The sequence below is a fragment of the Lissotriton vulgaris genome, chromosome 1_1, assembly GCF_964263255.1.
Source record: "Lissotriton vulgaris chromosome 1_1, aLisVul1.2, whole genome shotgun sequence".
Lineage (NCBI taxonomy): Eukaryota > Metazoa > Chordata > Amphibia > Caudata > Salamandridae > Lissotriton > Lissotriton vulgaris.
In genome coordinates, this window is record NC_141685.1 from 24,891,289 (window position 1) to 24,910,463 (window position 19,175).

At 47.6% G+C, this 19,175-nt stretch overlaps 1 protein-coding gene across 5 annotated transcripts in view; it reads right to left on the reverse strand.

Moving 5' to 3' along the window:
* LOC147737019 (uncharacterized) overlaps positions 1-18,946 on the reverse strand; it is a 34,338-nt gene extending 15,392 nt beyond the window's left edge. The window contains exons 1-3 of one of the 5 annotated variants that reach the window (XM_086958135.1): positions 18,797-18,946; positions 18,482-18,719; positions 4,096-4,187 (exon numbers count right to left, since the gene is read on the reverse strand). The gene's annotated coding sequence lies outside the window, so the exon portion shown is untranslated. Of the gene's footprint in view, positions 1-4,095; positions 4,188-18,447; positions 18,720-18,796 lie in introns of all 5 variants that reach the window. The other 4 variants (XM_086957876.1, XM_086957967.1, XM_086957786.1 and 1 more) reach the window with 4 other exon arrangements.
* Positions 18,947-19,175: the final 229 nt, after the last annotated feature.

Here is a 19,175-nt window from a genome sequence, read left to right on the forward strand (position 1 = left end):
GAGTTTATTGCAATTGCGCTACACGTTAGGCAACAGTATTTCATTGAAAGGTCACTGTGGCTCAAAATCAGTATTACAATATACATGCAGGGCAAAATTTTAAAGCGCATGATGGCAAAGTGTATACATTTTTACACCTCCTGTTCATTATTTTCATTCGGTGAAATCAATGTTAGTACGGTTTTTATTTTCATGATCAGGGTGGTTTTAAAAGCAGTGTTCAATCTGATGACTCGCTGATTGATAAAGGCTGTTCACAGCCGAAACGTGTCTGTGATTTTTCTACAGTGTGTGGTGGGACCTAACCTCATTAAACTGGCTGGAATAATGAATTCTCGTGTGTGTGCCCCCTTTTTAGGTCGAGGACTCCGTTGCACTGGGGATATACATGCATCCCTGCAGAATAACCTAGGTTGGCGTGTGTGACACAGCATCAGGAGTGGTGTGCAGCATGTCTGTTTGTGTGGCTCTGTCTGTGTGTGTGGCTCTGTCTGTGTGTGTGGCTCTGTCTGTGGCTCTGTGTATGTGTGTGGCTCTGTATGGATAGCTTTTTTTGTAGGTGGCTCTATGTGTGGGTGGCTCTTTCTGTGTGTGTGGCTCTGTATGGATAGCTTTTTGTGTAGGTGGCTCTATGTGTGGGTGGCTCTTTCTGTGAGGGTGGCTCTGTGTAGGTGGCTCTGTGTGTGTAGGTGGCTCTATGTGAATGACTCTGTGTGGGTGGCTCTATATATGTGTGTGGGTGGCTCTGTGTGGGTGCAAATGCAATAGATCATGCATATACGAGCAATTAAGCTATTGGCATTGTAAATGACTGCCATTTATTTAACGATTAAGCTATTGGCAATGTAAATGACAATGCTATTTATTTATGATAAAAAAAGATGTCATGAGCAATGCCAATAGCTCTACCTTTAATAATGCCGAGACCATTGCATTGTAAATGCTTGTTTGTCCTACTTCTGTAAATTCTTGGGAATTCACGAAAGCAGTATAGCTGCACTTAATGCAAGGACATATACCATGGGTGCACTTTTTAGACTTTCTTTAATAATTGGTTCGGTAATTTGGTCTGGAGTTGACCATGACGTATTGCATTTATTAAAATGTTGTCTCGCTGTCTGTATCGGCTGGCTTCACTGTGAGTGACAGCATTCAGCTCTTTCACAAGGAGCATATCGGCACACAGTAGTTTTGCTCAATGCCAGTAACTAATGTGGCAGAATGTGCTATTTAAGACCAGAAACAATTGTTGCTTTTGCCAATGTTTGTTATAATGGTGAGGGCCCTGCATGCTTGTTTCCGGTCTAGGGAAGACATGGCTTGGCAGTTCGGGCTGGACTGTTCCCATGAGGCACAGGGTCAGACTGATTTGCATATGGCCATGTCTGTACTGGGGTGGTGGAGCGAGCTTAAGAATGGTGATGGATTAAACCCAGATCAGTTGACTGGGGGTGAGTGTTTGATTTGCTCAAACGCTCCCTCCATCATCCCCTTTGGTATCGCTTTGTTCGCCCTGTGTTGGCAGGGTATGCCCAGACGTGTGTCCCTTGCTCACTCTACCACTGGATTCAAGATAGCCTGGCTGATGAGGATTATGAATCCGAAACTGTTCCCAGGATGCTTGTTTCTGGTCCAGGGAAGACATGGCTTGGCAGTTCGGGCTGGACTGTTCCCATGAGGCACAGGGTCAGACTGATTTGCATATGGCCATGTCTGTACTGGGGTGGTGGAGTGAGCTAAAGAATGGTGATGGATTAAACCCAGATCAGTTGACTGGGGGTGAGTGTTTGATTTACTCAAACGCTCCGTCCATCCTCCCCTTTGGTATCACTTTGTTCGCTCTGAATTGGCAGGGTATGCCTAGACGTGGGTCTCTTGCTCACTCTACCACTGGATTCAAGATAGCCCTGGCTGATGAGGATTATGAATCCGAAACCGGTCCCAGGATGCTTGTTTCCGGTCCAGGGAAGACATGGCTTGGCAGTTCGGGCTGGACTGTTCCCATGAGGCACAGGGTCAGACTGATTTCCATATGGCCATGTCTGAACTGGGGTGGTGGAGTGAGCGAAAGAATGGTGATGGATTAAACCCAGATCAATTGACTAGGGGTGAGTGTTTGATTTGCTGAAACGCTCCGGCCATTATCCCATTTGGTATCGCTTTGTTCGCCCTGAGTTGGCAGGGTATGCCCAGACGTGGGTCCCTTGCTCACTCTACCACTGGATACTAGATAGCCTGGCTGATGAGGATTATGAATCCGAAACCGGTCCCAGGATGCTTGTTTCCGGTCCAGGGAAGACATGGCTTGGCAGTTCGGGCTGGACTGTTCCCATGAGGCACAGGGTCAGACTGATTTGCATATGGCCATGTCTGAACTGGGGTGGTGGAGTGAGCTAAAGAATGGTGATGGATTAAACCCAGATCAGTTGACTGGGGTGAATGTTTGATTTGCTCAAGCGCTCCGTCCATCATCCCCTTTGGTATCACTTTGTTCGCCCTGAGTTGGCAGGGTATACCCAGACGTAGGTCCATTGCTCACGCTACCACTGGATTCAAAATAGCCTGGCTGATGAGGATTCTGAATCCGAAACGGGTCCCAGGATGCTTGTTTCCGGTCCAGGGAAGACATGGCTTGGCAGTTCGGGCTGGACTGTTCCCATGAGGCACAGGGTCAGACTGATTTGCATATGGCCATGTCTGAACTGGGGTGGTGGAGTGAGCTACAGAATGATGATGGATTAAACCCAGATCAGTTGACTGGGGGTGAGTGTTTGATTTGCTCAAACGCTCCGTCCATCATCCCCTTTGGTATCGCTTTGTTCGCCCTGAGATGGCAGGGTATGCCCAGACGTGGGTCCCTTGCTCACTGTACCACTGGATTCAAGATAGCCTGGCTGATGAGGATTATGAATCTGAAATCACTTCATTTATTCATGAACATTTTATTTTGAAAGCAAAGAATCATCAATCTTGCTTTCGATTTTCTGCAAATATTTGAATCAAATAAGGGAGCATTTTGGGAGCATTATCCATAGCCTCATATTGCTAAACTTTGAAAACGTTTGTACACTTATCTATAGTGGAACCCGTGTCAGTAGTGCAGTTGGAGCTTACAACATTTACTCTCACCCTAATAATAAATGCTTTCAATTACTGAACCATAAATACAAGCTTGAACAGCATTAATATATGGACAAAAATATTACCTTAACTGCAGACAGTGCCCTTCCCTGATCCATAATGTGGTACTGTAAACTGGCAGCCAAAGGGTTTGTGCTGCAGGGGGTTGGGCCTACTTGTCCCAATGACAAAATACAAATGAAAACTTGTTGCCCTTGGCCTCAAACAATATGTCCTGGGCGTCGGCCTATAGGAATTCCACATCCCTGGTAGACACAACAATCCTAACAGTGACCTGACTAAATAACTCTTCCACACCACTATTAGATATCTTAGTTCCACCTAACTACAACATCATTAGACTGAACCACACACTAAAACCAAGTTGGGGGGGTGCGGGTTGCGTGCATTCACAGATCAAACGATTCCAAATGGAGAAGATATCCTCCTGTGAGTTGAAGTTCTCATGGGTTAGGGGGATTTATTCCCTGACCAAATTACACATTATCTACCACCCTCCTGGAGACAACCGGACCCTCATGAGCAATTAAGAATCACAGTACAGACCTTAAAACATCCGAACACAATCTTTCTAGGCGACTTCAACCTAGATTGCAATTAAATGGAGGACCCACATGTGACTGCACTAAATCTTTTTTCAAAGACCATAATCTGTTGCAATCATGCAATCAGGGGAGAGGAGTTGGCCGAACGGCTAGGGCGGTCGATCTTGAATCTTGGGAACTGGGTTCGAGTCTCGGCAATGACGCTGAACATACTGCGATTCTGGGTACATCTCTTAATCTCCCTGTGCCTAATAAAATTTTTTTTTTTTTTAAAGTGTCCTCATGTAATGCAACTGGTGCTATGTAAAGCGCTCGGATGCCCGATCTGGGTCAAGATCGCGATATATATAACTCTGTAAAAAAGAAAAACACGCACAGGTCGAACACACGGCAAAGGAACATCACTAACCCTCATCTCCATGGCAGAAGCACTAGGCATAGACTCCATAACGGCATGCGATTGGTCAGATCATCACAGCATCTCATTCCACATCTCAGCTCCTGAAGCAAAGGCAATGAGATAAGAGGTTAGACCTAGACGGTGGGTCAGGGATACTAGAAATAAGAATAGAGATGAGCTGTATGATCTATACCAAAGAAAACTTCAACCCCAGGAAAGCATTTCCGATGTTCACAAACTCATGGAACACTACAACAGAACTATGAATGACATACTGGAGTCGTTAGCACCCCACCCCACAACAACAAAAAAGGACCAAAAACAAATTAACACAACCGTGGTAGAACGGTCACCAAAATGAAGAAAGAAGCAGACTCCGATTTGCAGAGAGACGATGGAGGCTAGCACCCTCACCACACCTAAAACAGCTCAGAACTCTGAGAAATTCATATAAAAATGTAGATTTGTTTTTATTTATAGTTTTGTATTGCGCAAACATGACCCTAGTGGGTATTAGAATGCTTTATGGAGTGGTAAAACAGACATGAGTAAATGACAAACACAGCAATGAAAATAAATAGAGTAAAAAGCTTGATCTCAATAATAGTCAGCAATAAGATGGTCAAGCATCATAAAGAGTAGTTAGTATGGTTACATTTTAGTAAGCATAAATATATTGTGTTAGGGTAAAAACCTAGTCAGCAGAAAAGATTATGCCTCTTTTTTGAAGGAGGTGGTAGAAGAGATTAGACAAACGTCCGGTGGTAGAGAATTCCATATCTTAGGTGCGACAACGGAGAACGCGCTGGCGCCCATTTTCTTTTTATGGTTTCATTTGGGTTTCAGAAGCAGGGTGTGCGCACTTCGCAAAGGTCTGCAGCCCCCTCATGGTTTGGTTTTTGGGCCTAATATCTGGAGGTATTGATGTGTGGCACTTTATGAGTCATGCATGCAATTACTTGTTGAATTCTTGCTTTGTACAGTAGCCAATTCAGGGATTTTAGGGCCGGGGAGATGTGTGTATTTCATTTTGTTCCGGAGACAAGTCTAGCTGCGGTGTTGAGGGAGGCTCTTTGAGAGGCCAACTTGTATCGAGGTAAGCCACATAGAGTGGCACTACCATAATCCAGTATGGGCAAATCAAGAAATTAGACCGCTTGTTTTAGGTCTGCATGTGGAAGGTAGGGTTTAAGTTTCCGCAGAATGCTCAGCTGCTAACTCGCTCCTTTGGTGACTGCGCTAATGTGATCCTGTATATTCAGATGTTTGTCTAATGTGATACACAAGGATCTAGCAGAGTGTATGATGTGTGGAGAGCAGTTGAGGGCTGCAAGAGGTTTCAACCAAAGATCGATCTTGGGGATGTTATTCGGCGGTGAGATGAGAAAGAATTCCGTTTTGGCAGTAGAATGTTTGAGATGGTTTTCTGTGACCCAGAGTTGTGTATTTTGCAAGGTGGAATTGAGGAATATAATGTCCTCTGGGAAGGTGATTTTGAGATTCATCAGTGTACATATTATAGTGGATGGTAGCGGATTTTAAGTGGTTTGCCAGTGGTTCTAGAAAAAGATTGAAGAGAATGGGTGAGAAAGCAGATCCCTGTGGAAAGTCAAGATTGATCGCATGGGGCTTAGACAGAGATGGATTCATTGTGACTACCTGAGATCTGTTTTAGAGGAATGAGGAAAACCATTGCAATAAGACCCCTAATAAGCCCATCCTTTGTTCCAATAGTCTATCGTGATTAACTGTGTCAAAGGCGGGTATAAAGTCGAGCAGTATCATGAGGGATGTTTCATTTAGATCCAGTGTTAATATGTCATCCACAAAATGAGTAAGTGCAGATTCAGTGCTGTGACCTTGACGGAAAACTGATTGGTGTTGGTCAAGGAGTTAAAAGTTGTCTATGTGGTTGCAGAGTTGGATCTAGACACATTTTTCTAAGAGTTTTGCAAGAGTAGGGATGTTGGAGATGGGCTGAAAGTTATTAGGATCAGAGCAGTCTGCGTTGTTTTTTTTAAAAAGTGGGGGTATCCTGATTTTAGGCAATCAGGGATAGTGCCTTGATGTAGCGAGACATTTACTATCTTAGACCATAGGGGAAAATGAAGGGTGTGATCTCTTTGAATATAGATGGAGGTAGAGGGTCAGTGAAGTGATTAGATGGGTTTAATGATAAAAGGATTTTGTAAATGTCACTTTCGTTGATTGAGGAGAAGGTGTGGCAGGAGCATTGTTTTGGAAGGGTGCCTGGATGGATCACTACCTTCAGTATACTGCGTGGTGAGTGAAAAACGGAGTGAGGAAGCCGGTAGTAGTCCATTCACTAGTTGTAGCTCATTCTCTATCTTTTTGGTTTTTTCCATGAAGAAGGCAGCCAGTTCTTCACAGTTTGGGAGGGCGCTGGTTCCGGCGTGACTGCCGCTTGACTATTTCAAATCGTTTTGTGGCGCATTTCTGGCTTGGTCAAGCTGTGCTCTAAAGACATTAGCTTTCACTTGCCTTACTCTTTTGTTGTATGTGTTCCTCGTTGATCTTAAGCATTTTAGAAGTTCCAAGGATGGAGAGGATCTTCGGGCTCTTTCTGCTAATCTTAGATTACGTCTTTCGGTGTTCAAGTTGTGGGTGAAATACAAAAACTGAATAGACAAAGAAATCCTGAGCACACCATTATAGGTGTAACAATTTGTTAAGTGCACGATGTAAGCACAAATTATACACAAGGTATTTCAGTTTTTTTGCAACCCACAAATGGATTCAGTATCTTGTGCGATATCAATAAGGCAGTCCATGCCTCTGAGGCTGTGGTTCCCAAACTGTGCGCCGCGGCGCCCCGGTGCGCCGTAATGAGGTGCCAGGGGTGCCGCGCACACTATCTGTAATTTTGGCCATCACAGGGAGCAGCGCTGCTCCCCTGTGAGAGGCCTCACCCCTGCTGCTGGGGGCGCCTCGCACTCCTCCAGGAGCACAAGAGCAGCCCCTCCCGCCAATGGTCATTCAGTATGCCGCTGATTGCCACTTACTGAATGACAATGGGGCAGTCTGGGGGTGTGACACCATGTGGCGGCCTCCTCCTGCCTCAGAGTACAGAAGGGCATTCTGTACGATAAAAAGTAAAAACGCCCACGCTGCAACGTTAGAAAACACTTCATTCAAAGAAGCCTGTAAAATAAGTTTAAAAGAACACTGTCCTGTCATTTTAGAACTGAAGTATTTTCAATATTGTATTCAACAAAGCCATGGTTGCTCCTTTTTTTTTTTTTAAAGGAACTAGCAACCATTGACAAAGCCAATAGTCCTGGCTTGTTGGGGTGTAATGATACTTTCTGTATTATACATCTGGATGCAATGACAGAGACAACATAATACCAGTGAGGCAGAACACTATGCTAAGCGCATATTTTTAGCCTAGGTGTTTTAAGCTGCGCTCTTAATTATGTCAAACACCCCCTTTGAAGAGACCCCCAAGTTTTTTTACGCCGCTTAAAGCCCTGGAAACAACACCATGTTACATTAATCTCACATCCTGGCACTGTGCATCATGCATGACTTCTACGTTTTCAGTCTGCCTATGTGCAGGGGCGTAGTGAACTCTCCACCAGCCCACCCCTTGCTTTAGTTCATTCTTGATGGGACTCTTCTGCCTGCCACTCTGCAAACAAAGGCTCAGCTCATAATGTGAAAAGGTGGGTGAGTAAATAGGTGAAGGAATGTCTGAATGGCTGGATGGATTACTGAAAGGATGAATGCATGAATGGAAGGGGGAATAGATAGATAATGAAAGAAAGGATGGACGGATGAGTGAATGAATGGAAGTATGGATGAGAGAAAATGTAAATAGATGGATGTATGGATGGAAGGGTAGATCTATGGGTGGAGGGGTAGATGGATGGGTAAAAGTGTGGATGGGTGTGTGAAAGGATGGATGGATGAGTGAAAGGGCAGCTGATGGGCGAGTGAATTGGTGGATGGGTGTGTGAAAGGATGGATGGATGGGTGGATGATGGGCAAGTGAATGGGTGGATGGATGAATTGATAAGTGAAATGGTGAATGGATGGATGAGTGAAAGGGTGGATGTAAGGATTGATGAGTTAGTGAAAGGGGGTAGATGGACAAAAGGATGGATAGATGAGTGAAGTGAAAGGGTGGATGGATGAGAGAACGGATGGCTGGATGAGTGAACGGATGGTTGGATGAGTGAAAGAATGGATGAGTAATAGGATCAATGGATGGATTCATGAATGGATGAGTAAATGGGTGGGTAGATGGATGGATGGATAAGTGAAAGGGGGGTGGAGAGAGAAAGGGAGGATGAATGACTGAAAGGGTGAATCAGAGGGCTGCAAGGTGGAAATTAAGATGATTAAGCGACCCCCCATGTGACTGTCACTGGGGTTTCCGGCGGGCGGCCCCCGCCTCCATGTGTGCACCACATTATCTTCTTGTTTCTAATGGGGTTTCTATGAAGGGCGGTTCTAGAGTTTGTTTGTGGGATGGCTTTAGCAATTTTGGGCTGCTGAAGTGGGTGTGGGAGGGGAATGGCAAGGTTCAAAAGCTGGGTTTGTTAATGTGATTGAATTACCAGACGCTTGAACTCACATTGATCGCATTATTTGACCTTGGCAGCAGGACACCAACACAATTACACTTAACGCCTCGTGATGACTATGGGTGAGAAATATAACTGTGACATGGAATGTCAGAGGGCCTAATACTCCCTAAAAAAATCAGACAAGTGTTCGCCTACTTAGATCTCCACAGCGTACATATCGCCCTCCTGCAGGAGATGCATTTTAGTATGTCCACTGAGGTGAACATCGCCGGCATATGGGCAGGATACAAGCTAGTCTCCTCGTACTCCTCATATGCCAGAGGGGTACTCATATTAGTGGAGAGGCATTGCATTTACGCCTATTAACACATATATAGGCAAAGACGGGCGATGCTCCATGGGGCATGGTAAGCTCTGACTCTCCCTTGTCACCACCATAAACACTTCAGGGCAGATAGTGGACGAGCCGGACACTTTCCTGCGGCTGCGAGGCGCTCTGCACGAATGGCCTGAAGCGGCCATTGTGTGTGGGGGGACCCAAGCACATACCTAGAATCTCAGCTGGATATATCAAGCCTGCAGGGGTAACGTAAACCCCTCCTCGTACTCCTCATATGCCAGAGGGGTACCCATATTAGTGGAGAGGCATTGCATTTACGCCTATTAACACATATATAGGCAAAGACGGGCGATGCTCCATGTGTCAGGAATCGCATATGGCGCCTACAGAACTACAACTCCCACAAGTAATAGGTGAACAGAGTTTATAAATTGGTGGTGGCCACTAGATGGCGCTGTATTTGATTGTTTCTCTTGAATCCTGAAGGAGAGAAGTGTGGTCGTGTTCCCTGGTGAGGGGAGCTTTTGTTTCCTGGACTAGAGATTTTGAAGATTGCCCGTTCAACTGAAGATTCGGAACGACGTGATCATCCCAAAGACAACGAGGGGGAAGGCTTTCCCTTTCCCGCTGTTCCTGCGCGAGCGGCTGCCGCGAGGAGAAAGCCGTGTATTGTTTGCCGGCTCGCAGAGGACGTTTTCGGTGAGGAGTCGGAGTTTCCCTGTGCGCGAGCGGCTGCCGCGAGGGAAGATTCCCATTGTCTGTGCTCGTAGAGTGGGCGCATCAGTATTGACATTGTGAGAGCTTGAAGCAGAACTGATTACTGAAGCAAGACCGCGTTTGGTGCATTCTCGTGAGCGGCTGCCGCGAGGACGAGGCAGCGGTTACTGGTATTGACTGAAAGTTTGTGCAACTATAATTTGGGGACCTTTGCCAAACTATAGAAAAAGGAAGTCGGTAAGCCTCGGATGAGGACGCATTCGTTCTGAACTATTTTTGTTAGTGTTCCATAAATAGTTGGGCCCAGCTAGGAATGCTAAATGACTTTATCATTTTTTGTTCTTGAATAACTTGGAAGATATACAATATATTTATATATCGAACTCTTGATCTTCAGTGATTGGAACTGAGGTTTCTGGTGATATCCCTAATCATATCCACTGGGTTACTGGAGAGAATTATTACAGCTGCAAAGGAAGCATTTTAAGGGTATGTGTGGTGTATGGTTGACCCGTGTGATGCTTTACAGAAGGTTGTGGAACTGTTAGTAATTTATGGTTTTCTTCCAGGTAGCACTCAGAGATAGAGAAGTATCTATGTTTTTAGAGGAAAGAGGTCCCCTCCTGATTTCAGTGGTATGTATCGTTCCTCTAGCGAGAATTGAATGAGAGTAGGTAGAACTGATGTGATAATATTTCTTGTTCTTGTCGTTTCAGCTATCCCATCCGTTCCAGACCCCATCCCTACCTTCCCTGTGTTATCCCTCGCTTGATTGCCTTTACGCTCTGTGTTATATGTACAGTCAGAGTGTGGGGAAATCAGGAGGTGGACCCCTTTCAGCATCACCCTGATCCTGAGGTTCTCCAGAATCCTGACAGAATCAAATACCCAAGAAATATTGAACCTCCCGGTCAGGGTCTGCTGAAAGATGACCACACTTGATGAAGTGATGCAGGCATTGGTTCTTGTTCAGCAGGAGTTGGTTAATTCTCGGGCAGAAGTTACTGCTCTTAAAGAACGTTTTGACAGACAGGCTAGGAATCCTTTTGATGCCTCTGCAGGGGTACCCCAAATACAGGTTACTGTGCCTCCTCCGATACCATTGGCTAGTCCGGAGAGTTATGCAGGGGATCCTCTTAAGATACAGACATTTTTGACGCAAATTACCTTGCATTTTTCATGTAGGCCAGCTTCCTTCCCTACCAATCATTCTAGGGTAGCGTTTGCGATTTCTTATATGACGGGGGAGGCCGCAAACTGGGCTGTCCCTTTAGTACACAAAGATGATCCTCTGTTGACGGACTGGAATGCCTTCCGCAGCGAGTTGGAGAGGGTTTTTGATAGACGGGCTACCACCCTTGGTGCCGATCGTGATTTGTTGGGGTTACGTCAAGGGAGAAAGGATCTGTTAACCTATATGACAACATTCAATAGATTGGTGGGCGAAACGGCCTGGCCCGAAGAGAAAAGAATGGCACTGTATTATCAGGGGTTGAATGAAGACATGAAAGACGTCCTGGCCCAGATCGATCCTCAGCCCACGAGTTGTTTAGCATTGATTAATTTGACCTTGCGGTTGGATCACCGCCTTTCAGAGAGGGGAGGTGAGCGGAAAAGAGGAGGGAGAACATGGAGTGGGTATGAGGTGGAGAGTGTTACACACAAGAAGGATTCAGGTCCCGAGGCTATGGAAATAGGGGCGGTTCGCCCTCCATTAACCAAGGCAGAAAGAGAGAACAGACGTGCCCTGGGTTTGTGCATGTATTGCGGCAAAAAGGGGCACTATGTGAGAGAATGTCCGGCTAAACCCCAAAAACGGGGTTTGTTTTTTCCTGCCAAAAAGATGGTGGCAGTAGTAGCAGACAACACCTATGCTGTACAGGAGGATAACGAGGGGGCTGAGAGTAGTCCTGCTCCTCCTAAGGAATGGAGAATACCGTCCTTGGGAGTAGTGGATAGAATGGAAGCAGTGTCTCATGTGATATTGCCCATGTATTTGGGATCAGGACAGCAAAAGGTATCGGTGAATACAATGGTGGATTCAGGGGCTACTGGAAACTTTATAGACTATGGGTTGGTGCAGAAGCTAGGTTTAAAGAAAGTACCCACTCAACTACCAGAGCTGGTGTTGGCGGTGGATGGCACCCCTCTCAAGTCTGGTCCCATTGTAGAACATACTGAAGCCTTAGAATTGACTCTTTGTGGACATCCCTGGGATCATGTAGAATCTATTGTACTAAATATGATCGAAGCTCCGCAATATGAAGTCATTCTAGGGATGCCGTGGTTGTGGAGACACAATCCTTTGATGGATTGGAAGTTGAAAACTATCCAGTTCACGTCGGAGTATTGTGTATCCGAATGTTTGCAAGACAAGGAGGGGTCACATACCCTATCCTTGGCCCAGAGTTTCAGGGTGGCTACGGCAGCGGAGAAGGAGGTGACTCTACCGGTAGAATACCATCAGTATCAAGCCGTGTTCAGCAAGGTGGAGGCAGAGAAACTTCCACCTCATCGCGACTACGATTGTCGTATTGATTTGGTGGAAGGTTCCAAGATTCCTACTTGTAGGGTCTATGCGTTGTCTGACTCTGAGACGAAATATCTAAGAGAGTACTTAGAACATCTGTGCTCGTTGGGGTTCATAAGACCTTCACGATCCCCAGCGGCCTCGCCTCTTTTCTTTATTTCTAAGGCAAACGGTGAGCTGCGCGCTTGCATAGACTTTAGACAGCTAAATAAGATCACGATTAAAAATCGTTACCCTCTTCCACTCATACCCGTCCTGTTAGACCAGGTGAAAGAAGCCAACATCTACACCCGGTTAGACCTACGAGGGGCGTATCATCTGGTGCGAGTTCAGGACGGCGATGAGTGGAAGACGGCGTTTAAAACGCGCTTTGGGCTATTTGAATATCTGGTGATGCCGTTCGGGCTCTGCAATGCCCCTGCGGCATTTCAATTCTTTCTAAATGATATCATGAAGGAATATATTGACCGTTTTGTTGTCATCTATATCGATGACATTCTGATTTATTCCGATGATCCATTTCAGCATGTCAGTCAGGTTAAATTGATTCTTCAGACATTACTGGAACAAAGCTTATATTGTAAATTAAGTAAGTGTGAGTTTGGAGTGACTGAAGTGGAGTTTTTGGGGGTGATCTTGAATCCTCAGGGGTTTAGGATGGCGGAAAGAAAAGTGAAGGCAGTGCAAGAACGGCCAGTACCTAGGAGTGTGAAGGATGTGCAATGTTTTCTAGGTTTCTCCAATTATTATCGGAGATTTATTGCCCATTTTTCACAACTAGCCTCTCCAGTGACCCGGTTGTTGAGAAAGGGTGTTACATTCTGCTGGAATTCGGAGGCAGGAGAGGCCTTCGAACAGATGAAAAAGGCTTTTTGTTCTGCCCCTATCTTGAGACATCCGCAATCCGATGTTCCATTCATTGTAGAAGCTGATGCTTCGGACATCGCCATTGGAGCAGTCTTGTCACAAAGAGATAAATCCACCGGTCAGCTGCACCCGGTTGCATTCTTGTCCAAAAAACTGAATCCTGCAGAGGTGAACTATACAGTGGCAGAAAAAGAACTGTTGGCAGTCAAAAGGGCATTTGAGGAGTGGAGGCCTTACTTGTGGGGGGGTCAACATCCAGTTACGGTGTTCTCTGATCACCGAAATTTGCAGTTTATGAAGACTGCTAGGCACCTTTCGCAGCGCCAAATGCGTTGGATGCTATTCTTCGCAGAATATGATTTTACAATCACCTTTCGTCCTGGGGCGGACAATCGAAAGGCAGACTCTTTGTCCCGCCAATTGGATCCCGGAGCTTCATCGAAGGGAGAACAGTTGTCGATCCTGCCTCCAGAGCGAGTGGTGTGTGCCACTACTGTTGAAATGTTCCTGGAAGCTGTCCGTAAACAACGTCCCTCCTCACAATGGCTAACTTGGGCGAGTAAAGAAAAACAACGTACCTTGAAACATGGACTACCTATGCAGAATAACGCCCTGTTTCTTCCCACGCATGAACTGCGTCTGATGGCCTTTAATTGGTGTCATAATGCCATGGTGGCAGGTCACCCGGGACATACAAAAACCTTCCAGATGTTACAGAGACAATTCTGGTGGGAAGGAATGATGAATGATGTGAAGTCATGGATTGAGCAGTGTGAAATCTGTGCAAGAGCTAAGAGTGAACAAACCAGAAGTAAGGGGTTGTTGATGCCTCTTCCCACCCCCTCCAGACCCTGGCAAGTGATAAGCATGGACTTTGTACTGGGACTACCGTTGGATAAGGGTTGCTATGCCATTCTGGTAGTGGTGGATAGCCTGACCAAAATGGGTCATTTTATTCCTTGTCGTAATCTCCCTACGGCTGCTCAAACCGCGCAGTTGGTGTTGACGGAAGTGGTGCGGTTGCATGGAATCCCCAAGACCATCGGATCGGATCGTGGCCCGCAGTTTGTCGCTAGGTTCTGGCGTACTTGGTGTAAGGCTCTGCAAGTAAAGGATGCTTTGTCTACGAGCTTTCACCCACAGTCTGACGGTCAAACCGAGAGGCTTAACCAGACCCTCAAGAAATATCTGAGATGTTACGCCGAAGAGGCCAATGATTCCTGGGTCTCTTTGCTGTGGTTAGCCGAATTATCCTATAACAACGCATGGCACAGTTCTACGGGGGAATCCCCTTTTAGGGCCAACACGGGTTATCATGCTGACATCTTGCCTGTTACCATCCCTAGTGATGTGCATAACCATCCTACCGTGGCGGCTAGGATGAAGGCCTTGCTGAAGATACATCGGCGGATACAACAGCACTTGGAAAAGGCAAAAACTTCATACAAGAAGTGGGAAGACCGGCGACGTCAGAAGGGTCCAGTATATAAAGTGGGGGATAAGGTGTGGCTGTCGACCAGAAACATACGTTTCCGCTTCCGCAGTATCTTTCACCCTAGGTTCATCGGACCCTATGAAGTGCTGCGGGTGGTGAATCCTGTGGCATACAAACTGAAGTTACCCGCATCCTTACGGATCCATCCGGTTTTTCATTGCAGTCTTTTGAAACCTGCCAGAACTGGGAGACGTCAAGCGGTCCCTCCAGTGATGAGAGACGGTCAACTGGAGTATGAGGTGCGTCGTATCTTGGACTCCAAATACCAACGGGGTAAGCTGTGGTATTTGATATCTTCGAAAGGATACGCCTCGGAAGATGACTCCTGGGAACCCAGTACTGAAGTGCATGCCCCTCTTGCGATTCGTAGATTCCATGCTCAGAATCCTGGGAAACCTGGTGCTAGAAGGCGCCGTTAAGGGGGGCATACTGTCAGGAATCGCATATGGCGCCTACAGAACTACAACTCCCACAAGTAATAGGTGAACAGAGTTTATAAATTGGTGGTGGCCACTAGATGGCGCTGTATTTGATTGTTTCTCTTGAATCCTGAAGGAGAGAAGTGTGGTCGTGTTCCCTGGTGAGGGGAGCTTTTGTTTCCTGGACTAGAGATTTTGAAGATTGCCCGTTCAACTGAAGATTCGGAACGACGTGATCATCCCAAAGACAACGAGGGGGAAGGCTTTCCCTTTCCCGCTGTTCCTGCGCGAGCGGCTGCCGCGAGGAGAAAGCTGTGTATTGTTTGCCGGCTCGCAGAGGACGTTTTCGGTGAGGAGTCGGAGTTTCCCTGTGCGCGAGCGGCTGCCGCGAGGGAAGATTCCCATTGTCTGTGCTCGTAGAGTGGGCGCATCAGTATTGACATTGTGAGAGCTTGAAGCGGAACTGATTACTGAAGCAAGACCGCGTTTGATGCATTCTCGTGAGCGGCTGCCGCGAGGACGAGGCAGCGGTTACTGGTATTGACTGAAAGTTTGTGCAACTATAATTTGGGGACCTTTGCCAAACTATAGAAAAAGGAAGTCGGTAAGCCTCGGATGAGGACGCATTCGTTCTGAACTATTTTTGTTAGTGTTCCATAAAGAGTTGGGCCCAGCTAGGAATGCTAAATGACTTTATCATTTTTTGTTCTTGAATAACTTGGAAGATATACAATATATTTATATATCGAACTCTTGATCTTCAGTGATTGGAACTGAGGTTTCTGGTGATATCCCTAATCATATCCACTGGGTTACTGGAGAGAATTATTACAGCTGCAAAAGAAGCATTTTAAGGGTATGTGTGGTGTATGGTTGACCCGTGTGATGCTTTACAGAAGGTTGTGGAACTGTTAGTAATTTATGGTTTTCTTCCAGGTAGCACTCAGAGATAGAGAAGTATCTATGTTTTTAGAGGAAAGAGGTCCCCTCCTGATTTCAGTGGTATGTATCGTTCCTCTAGCGAGAATTGAATGAGAGTAGGTAGAACTGATGTGATAATATTTCTTGTTCTTGTCGTTTCAGCTATCCCATCCGTTCCAGACCCCATCCCTACCTTCCCTGTGTTATCCCTCGCTTGATTGCCTTTACGCTCTGTGTTATATGTACAGTCAGAGTGTGGGGAAATCAGGAGGTGGACCCCTTTCAGCATCACCCTGATCCTGAGGTTCTCCAGAATCCTGACTCCATGGGGCATGGTAAACTGACTCTCCCTTGTCACCACCATAAACACTTCAGGGCAGATAGTGGACGAGCCGGACACTTTCCTGCGGCTGCGAGGCGCTCTGCACGAATGGCCTGAAGCGGCCATTGTGTGTGGGGGGTATACACCCGTTACAACGCATCTTTTACTCCGCACTACCATTACAACGCGACTTTTACAACGCATACCATTACAACGCATTGCGCTGGGGGGCGCTCTAGGATAGGGAATAAGTATAATTTACTATCCAACATCTTCCCTAGGGTCCACGGGGACTGGAGTTAGAATAGTAAATTATACTTACCACTATCCAGCACCTCAAAGCGGTATGCGTTGTAATGGTAGGTAGCTGTAACGGTATGCGTTGTAACATGGTACATCCGTGTGGGGGGACCCAAGCACATAACTAGAATCTCAGCTGGATATATCAAGCCAGCAGGGGTAACTTAAACCCAGAATAGCGCAGTGCATTAATGATGCTATACTCAAATTTGGACTTGTAGATGTCGGAAGACTACGTAATGGTACAGCTAAGGAGGGTACGCATCCTACACCTGCACACAATACATGGTCTCAATTGGACTACTGGCTACTCAGTGAGCAGGCCAATGACTGGGTTACGGACATCACGATCCTCCACGCACATTGTCGGATCATAATCCGGTGCTGCTTGCCTTTAAACATGCAACTAATGTACATTGCCCATACATATGGCACTTCCGTGCGCATGCTCTTTTGTATCAGATGTATAATAATACTGTCAAGGAAGCCATTGAACAATATTTTGCTGTAAACACGGGTACGGTGGACAGTGCATCCACACTGAGGGAAGCTTTCAAAGTGACTATTAGAGGGGTTCGTATCAGCACCACAGTGGGCATTCTTAAAAATGTTCGAGGCCAACTAACACTTTTAGGATAGATGAATAGGAGAAGATAGGAAGTATAGGTAAAACCCCACCAGGAGCTGGCTCCAAACAGCTCAGCCTGAGTTGACTGACACTGTGAGCCAGAGAGACGCCCAGGCATCTATTCAGTGGAGAAGAGTGGAGAAGTAATTTACTACAAAACTCTACGTCAATACCTGCTAGGACTGGCTTCCACTGACATACAGTTTGATTAGCGTCACTACTAATATAATCAAATGATGTGCTGCCGCAGGATAGGTTTAATTGGTCACTGCAAACGCGGAGGAGTCATATACTGGTATTGTTTAAACACTGTTGGGGTAAAACTCAGTCACAAATGGTTGTACGATTGTTCATATTGCACTGCCTAGTGTGGCAGTGAAATTGTAAGTATTGTTTCAAATGCCAATATCAATTTGTTTTAAATATATGAGATAAATACTAAGACACTAAAAAATAAGGATGCAATAGGAACAGAAAAGACAAATTGATACGATAGTCAACAATATTGTTATGTCTTTTAGCAATAAAACCCAATTTTAAAAAGCTCCAACCGTTCCATTAAATTTTCACTTTCGAAAAAAAAAAAATGGTGCGCTCCCCCTTGGCGCGGGAGTTGAGGGTTAAGAGGGGGAAGGAATACACAGGGGAACGCAGAGGGGATCCGGGCGGGGTTACAGTCTCGGGCGGCCGGGCGCTTCTGAGAGACCTTAAACACGACGGAGGGAGGGGGAGGAGGTCACTCCTCCCCAGAGAGTCACTGGGAGCCCCGCGACAGAGGAGGGGGTTCAGGGGTGCACCCCCGGGGTGATGGAGGGAGGGACAGACCCGAGCTGGATCCCTGGAGGTCACTCCTCCTCAGAGAGTCACTGGGAGCCCCGCGGCAGAGGAGGGGGTTCAGGGGTGCACCCCCGGGGGTGATGGAGGGAGGGACAGACCCGAGCTGGACCCCTGGAGGAGGTCACTCCTCCTCAGAGAGTCACTGGGAGCCCCGCGGCAGAGGAGGGGGTTCAGGGGTGCACCCCCGGGGGTGATGGAGGGAGGGACAGACCCGAGCTGGATCCCCGGAGGAGGTCACTCCTCCTCAGAGAGTCACTGGGAGCCCCGCGGCAGAGGAGGGGGTTCAGGGGTGCACCCCCGGGGGTGATGGAGGGAGGGACAGACCCGAGCTGGATCCCTGGAGGAGGTCACTCCTCCTCAGAGAGAGTCACTGGGAGCCCCACGCAGAGGAGGGGGTTCAGGGGTGCACCCCCGGGGGTGATGGAGGTTGACCCCTCCCGGGCCCCTCTGAAAGGGTGGCACGTACCTGCGTCGGCCTCGCGCGCCCCTCGTCTCTGGGGTCGTCAGCACGCTGGCCTCGCGCGCCCCTCGTCTCTGGGGTCGTCAGCACGCTGGCTTCGCGCGCCCCTCGTCTCTGGGGTCGTCAGCACGCTGGCTTCGCGCGCCCCTCGTCTCCGGGGTCGTCAGCACGCTGGCCTCGCGCGCCCCTCGTCTCCGGGGTCGTCAGCACGCTGGCCTCGCGCGCCCCTCGTCTCTGGGGTCAGCTGGCGGCGTCGGCCTCGCGCGCCTCTGGGGTCAGCTGTCGGCCTCGCGCGCCCCTCGTCTCCGGGGTCGTCAGCACGCTGGCCTCGCGCGCCCCTCGTCTCTGGGGTCAGCACGTTGGGCTCGTGGCCTCTCGTCTCTGGGGTCAGCGGTGGGCAGCTGACCTTCGGCGTTTCCTCGCGCTCCGCTCCTTCCGGGTTCTTCTCTTCCGCCTTCCAGTGACGTGGGCGTGTTCTTCCGTTTCATAGGTCCCTGGGTCATGACGTGAAATCCAGGCCAGGCACCTGTGAGGGTCAGCCCGCGTTCCCACTCGGCCTCGGAAGGATGAAAGGCTGACCCCCGCCTTGTTAACAATGCTTTAGATGCCTGCTCCCCCGCCTCCTCCAGGTGTGAGGGGTCCACGTGGCCCCTGACCGCCTCACTCCATTCTTCTTACCTTGTAAGCCCTCCCCCGGGGC